The sequence below is a fragment of the Silene latifolia genome, chromosome Y (genome assembly GCF_048544455.1).
Source record: "Silene latifolia isolate original U9 population chromosome Y, ASM4854445v1, whole genome shotgun sequence".
Lineage (NCBI taxonomy): Eukaryota > Viridiplantae > Streptophyta > Magnoliopsida > Caryophyllales > Caryophyllaceae > Silene > Silene latifolia.
This window is the reverse complement of record NC_133538.1, coordinates 28962413-28969545: the sequence shown is the minus strand read 5'-3', so window position 1 is coordinate 28969545 and position 7133 is coordinate 28962413.

Below are 7133 nucleotides of genomic sequence, written 5' to 3'. Positions count from 1 at the left end.
AGTTTATTTCGTTTTTTAAAAGTAAGACGAATAATGCAAATCATGTGTTGCATAATGGTCGTTTGCATGATTGTGATTGTGGTTTTCCGTTTGAGCGGAAGTGTTGATAATAGATGGGAATGGATATGGATACAAATGTGTGATCATGTGGTGGATTTTACGCGGTATATGCGTGACATGATGTCCGGAAGTGGGAATGTTGATCATGCTTGAGTCGCATTGCGAGTAATTTTGCATTACTTGAATTTTATTTCCTGGAGTCCACATATTCGTGATTGATGTGCATACATGTTAAGATATGAGATTTGACGTGACATAGATATGTAGTAATAATCGAGTTATACCCCATGATAGATACATATATATATATATATCCAACATGAATTGGGAGTCGTTTGTAGGATTATAGATTGGAACCGTGGGTTTTGACCTGACCTTGACCTTTGGAAGGCTTGTGGATGGGGGATTGTTTCAATGGAATTATAACTACATGAGGTTTGATTATGGATTTGCAATGAGTAAGAGATAGTTTTGAACCCGGAACATAGTCATTTGTGGAATTTAGTAATGGACGTGTGAGAGCACATTATGAGGTTTAACAGTTGAACTTCGGGACGAAGTTCTCTTTTAGGGGGAGTGAATGTAACAATTCGGAAATCAAAGAAAGAGGAAGTATGAAATATGAGCAAGTAATGAGAGTTGAGAAAAGAACTTTGGGATGAGTGTGGTATTTAGAAAGAACGGTTGACACACATGTGAGGCGAGAGAGAGTGAATGGGAACGGAGATGAGACTTGAGGAATAATTGGGAAAAGGGAGAGTGGGGCGAACTTCGGGGATGAAGTTCATTTTAAGGGGAGAAGACTGTTGTTGGAGCTGGTGTCCTCCACAAATTAGTGTGATAACATTTGTAAATCTCTTACAGGTTCACAAGGGTATACTTCGTATATTTAATCAGTTGATTAACGTTTACCTAATAACAGTTGGCTTGCTAAAAAGTTTGACGTTATTATCATACAGATGGCGGTGATCAACTGGTCCCTAAAGGTCACACCTATAGGACGTGTTTGAGAAATGTGGTTATAGAAATATAATTACATTGATGCCCAAAATGACTAAAAAGTTAGTCAATGTGTTGATGAGATAATTATTTAATGAAAATTAAATAATATTAAGTTGAGACGAATTAACTGTCAATTCGTAAATTAAATATAATAAGTTATATTTAAATTAAATATATATAGCTTATTTTGGACGAATTAATCTGTTAATTCGTAGTTAAATATAATCAGTTGTATTTAATATCAACAAGTTGAATGTGTCATAGTGGTAATAGTGAGGGTACACAAGCCAAGAGGTCATGGGTTCGATCCTCACTAGATGACAATTTAACACACTTTATATATTTTTGGAAAGACCAAAATAAGGAGAAAAATACTCCTTATTTCGGTTCACTTGGCCGAAATTAGGGAAAGTTTTTCTTTTCCTAATGACTCCAAGTTTCGGTCTGTATAAAAAGAAAGGTAGAGAATTATTTCTACCCTAATGCTTTTTCTTGACCTAGCCTCCTCTTTCTCATCACAAGAACACAAAGACAATTAAATTTTACAGAAAATTTTAGATTGATTTCTAGCGTAATCAAAGGGCATATCTCAGATCGTCTTGGGTGCAACTAATAGGCGAATATCAATTTTGATATTGTTCTTAGGCCATATTTGCTAGGACTGAAGGTTAGTTCTAAATCTTTTTACTTATGTTTATGTATTTTATTTTATGACCTAAGATCATCTTTATTAAATCGTTATAATCCTTCTAGGTTAAGGGAAGTATACAGATTTATTTCCCACAAGTGGTATCAGAGCACTAGGCCACGATTTTAATTTTGATGATTTTCATAAAATTTGTATGTAAACTATAACCTAATTTTCGAGAAAATAAATTAGGGTTTCGTTTTTTTCGGTTGAAAATTTTTTTTAGCCGAGACCTTTTTTCCTTTCGGCCTGTTTTTCTATTTCGTTTTTCCTTTTGTTTGATGATTTATATTCAATTTCTTTTGATCATATCATTGTTTTAATCGGTTAAAATTATCATATGAAGTATTGGGAAATTTTGATTTAATGCAGATTAAGTTAGAATAGATATAGTATCATCATGTCATTGATACAAGAACTTGTTTTTGCTATATAGTTTTAGCATATAAGATTAATCATGATTGTTAACTCATTTGCTAAACCATGTTCTATTAGCAACTATAAACTTTGTTCTTCATCAATTTTTGTATTAGAGCTTTTTGCCGCAAAAGGAAAATAATTTTGACGGCTAAATTTTTTTTAGGTATGCCGTTGAAAAAAAAAAACGTTTTTAGGTTATTTTTTTGGGTTATTTAATATGAATACTCCAAACTATCGCCCCCCTTCTCAAAATACTCCGAACTTTGTTTTAACTAACAATAAACCATACTATTGTCCTCCTCTTCTCAGATTATACTCGAGTAACCGTCTACCTATTCAGCAGGTCACTCCACTTATTATCCCTACATAACCCATCCATGCCACATCCTACCATTATCATCGGCAAATCACCAACACCACAAGTCACAACCGCCACCGTCCACCTATAAACACTTACGCGCAAATCACGGACCGCCTTAGCCCGACTCTCGACTGTCATAATGACACCACCCACGTCCAACCAAGCCCGAAATTAATATTTCCCCAAATTGATTTGGGGATCTACGGTTTTCGAAATTTAAATCAACTGTTGGTGGAGGGGTACCCGACGACAAAGAGGCAGAACAATTTGAGGATGCACGAAGTCACAGCCGCGGTGGTCGCTGGTAGGAAAGCGAGGCACGGCCGTCAAAGTGACCTATATTTTATAGACGAAACGGTGGAGAAGAGGATGCGAAGGTGAAGAATGGTGGTCGATAGCTGAAGATGGCGGCGAAATATGGGTGGCGGCTGTAGTGAATGGTGATTAAGAATGCTGTAAATAATGGGCGGTTGAGGATGGTATTGTGGGTAGTGGTTGAGAGGGTGATGTATGAGGGGTAGTGGGAGAGAAACGGGATTCAAATTGAAAAAAAAAAATGCAGGAGGAAATTTGAGTATAATAAAGAAGGTGAGTTTGGGTTTTACATTATAGGGACAACATATTTTGTGGAGAGTGGGGTATAAAAAAATCAGTTATTAATTAGAATGATGTAGATATGAATTTTAATTTAACTATTTAGGTGTATTGAAGGAGATTTGGGTATAAAAAAAATTGAACAGGGATGAAGCTGGGCATGAGGAACATTAATGGGGGAAGTTTGGATGGGAGAAGATGAAAGTGTAAGTTCCGTGTTTGGTTACCTGCTACTCTAAGTTACAAAAGGGGCTATTCTATTAATAGTGAAGAGGTGTAATAGTTCGGTATATTGCTAGTTAAATCAAAGTTCGGAGTAATTTGAGAAGCACCCGAATAGTTTGGAGTATCCTTGTTAAATAACCCTATTTTTTTTCCTTTTACCGAATCAAAAAAATAGGAAAGGAAGGAAAGTTTTTTTTTCGAAAAAAAAAAAAAAATTTATGGAAAGTGTTTTTTTTTTCTTAATTGCCGAATAAAAAAAAGGGGAAGGGGCTGTTTTTTTTATGATCAGCCGTGAAGTAGCTGTTAAAAATAAAAAAAATAAAAAAATTTTGTTTTTTTTTTCAGCCGAACCAATTTTAATTGGTTTTTGTTTTTTTAATTTTTGGCCAATTAGTTATTGTGAATCGGTTCACAAATTAAAGATACCGAGCTATTTTAAAGCGGTTTAAAATTTTGACGGATAGAATTCATATTACAAGTTTAATATGGATTGAAATGAAATTAATGTGATTAAATTACGGAAGTGTCACTTAATTTAATTTAAATAGGTGGTTTGGATAAATTAATCAACATAATTAATGTATTGTATTAAGTATGTTTAATTTATTTTAGTTGATGCTTTTATTTTTGTTGAATGAATCGAATGAATGAATTTTATTTACGTATTTTATTTTTGCAATCGGTTGTATTATGTAATACTTAGTGTGGCCTTAGTCAAATTATGTTTTCGTAATGAAGGAAACATGATTTTTATGTAATTATGAGATCTCAAATCTCCTTTATTTTAGTTTTGGGTTTTGAAATTAGAATGTAATTAATAGGTCAATTATGTAATTTTATTTATTGTAATTTCAAAGAAGACTAAAGATGAAGATTCAAGCTCACTCCGCTACATGGATCAAGATGGAACATCAAGACAAGCTTCTCGGGTCCAAGGATGGATTCCAAACTTGTATTTATTGTTCATTTTGATAGGATAGGCCACACTAGGACTTTTTTACGTTTTTCATTTTATTGCTTTTCATTCACATGCTAGTAATTGCATCATATTCCGCCTAAAACCAAACCACCTACTACTAAAATGCATGAAAATTGACTCATATAGGTTGTATGTTAGTTTTCATGGACATGCAGATGTCACAGTCTTTAAGCCATCACCTTAGTTTAAATCATTCTCGCATGCTAGATTATAGTTCGCTTAAAATGAATTAAAAAGTTGATGGGATCTTCCTCTAAAACGGAAATTGAGATTAGTCTTTATAAGGACAAACATCTATGAATTCCTTCTTTGTCGGTAGGCCTAATATGACCCCTTCTACGTTGGGTAAGTAGTTGTGTTGACTTAGTTTACCTCAACATTGTAGTCCGAAGAGTTTTTCGTGATTATGATGGACTAAAGATAGTATTTACAGAAATTTATCAACCAAGAACTCTAACGGTAGAATTAGCTAACAGGTTAGCTTATCAATTTACAGAGAATTGAGTCTTGGGGTCATTTATATAATTCTTGAGGGAGGTCAATTGTATAAATGTTTTTGAGTCTTCGCGTTATGACATTAGTTCATCAGACTTAAAATAAAAACGATGCATCCTTATTATTTTATTCTTCTTTCGCAGTGTAGAACACGCTTATTATCAATAATACTGTTACAACAAATGGCTGGAAATAACGTAATCCCAATGCCTAGTGCCACACTAGATCGTTCGTCCTGGCTTAAAATGTTCATGGACCAAATGAATCAGTCCACTCGACTGAAGAATGATGGGTCCAATTTTGCGGACTGGGAGGCGGCACTACGGAATGCTACCACTGCTGACGGTAAGCTCAGGTATTTAACTGAGCCAATACCGGTCAAGCCAGGCCCAAATGCAGGAATCAACGAGTCACTCGCTTATAGTGATTTCGTTATGGAAACGGGTGCGATAAAGAACGTACTCATCTTTGCAATGGAAACCAATTTGCAGAGACGCTTCATTGCCCAAGTTGCAAACAAGATTTTCACCACGCTCACTAACGAGTTCTCAAAGGCACCGAGAATCGTTACATATGAGCATACCTGTCGCTTCTTTGATGCGAAACTCGTAAGGGCCAACCGGTTAGCCCACACATTCTTCACATGATTAAGAATGTCGAGAAACGGAGTCATCGAATCGTAGAATCGGTGAGAGCATTGTCATTGACCGAATGCTTCATTCTCTTCACGATGGTTTTGCCCTTTTCGGGCGAACTACTACATGAATGACTTGAAAAAGAGTCCTCATGAGCTACACTCCCTTCTCGTACAGACCGAGAAGGATATGAAATTGAGTGGGAGCATGAAGCAGGATGTTCTCACGATTCACAACAAGAGTAAAGGTAAGGGCAAGGCTCATGGCGACACAGCTGTAGGTAAGCCAAAGTTTAAGAAGCCAGGAAACGGTAAGAGTGCGCCTGGTGAGACTAGTGGCTCACAGGGCAAGACAAAGAGCAAGGGCGGTAACATAGAGTGCCACCATTGTCACAAGACTGGACATTGGAGGAGGAACTGTCCCGTCTACCGTGAGGACATCAAGGCAGGCCGCATCGTTCCTGTTGGTATGTCGTCTTATATTCATATGATTAAGATTAACCATGTAAGTTTCGGAACTTGGGTACTAGATACTGGTTGTGGTTCTCATCTGTGTAATCATTTGCAGGGCCTAAAGAACATCATACCTCTCGAAAAAGGTGATGTGGACCTGCGAGTCGGGAATGGAGCACGAGTAGCTGCTGCCTCGAAGGGAACATATGTAATCCAACTCCCTAGTGGTTTTGAGTTATCTTTAAATAACAGTTACTATGTACCCAGTTTATCTAAGAACATTATTTCTGTTTCCGTACTTGCTAAAGACGGTTTTACATTTTCAATAAAGGATAAAAGTTGTATTTTCTCTTTTAATGAAATGATTTATGGCAAAGCAGTTTCCATGAACGGAATTCATATCTTAGATCAAAACACGGAAGTATTACACATGAATAATAAGAAATTAAAGGTTGGTGACAAAGATCAAACCTATCTATGGCATTGTCGAATGGGACACATAAATGAGAAACGCGTAAAGAAACTCGTCGATAATGGGACTATTCCCTCATTCGGATTTTCTGCATATGGCACGTGTGAATCATGTCTCATTGGCAAGATGACTCGAATTTCCTTCAAAGGTGTTGGAATGCGCGCTAGTGACGTATTAGGACTCATACATACGGACGTATGTGGACCTATGTCAATTACCGCTAGAGATGGCTATAGATATTTTATCACTTTCACGGACGATTTGAGTAGATACGGATATGTCTACTTAATGAAGCATAAAAGTGAGTCCTTTGAGAAATTAAAGGAATACCAGAATAGGGTACAAAACCAACTGGGTAAGAAGATTAAGGTACTCCGTTCAGATCGGGGTGGCGAATATCTTTCATATGAGTTTGATCAACACCTGAAAGACTGTGGAATCGCTCTACAGTTAACTCCACCTGGAACACCTCAATTAAATGGTGTGTCCGAACGGAGAAATCGAACCTTACTTGATATGGTTCGATCCATGATGAGTCACACAGTAGTGCGTGAATCATTATGGGGTTATGCTCTTTTGTCAGCCGCTCTTAAGTCCGTCTAAAGCTGTCGACAAGACTCCATATGAAATATGGAAGGGAACGGTACCTAACTTGTCCTTTATTCGGGTTTGGGGCTGCGAGGCTTATGTCAAGTGGAGACACGAGGATAAGCTCGGCCCGCGATCGGTCAAGATATACTTTATAGGTTA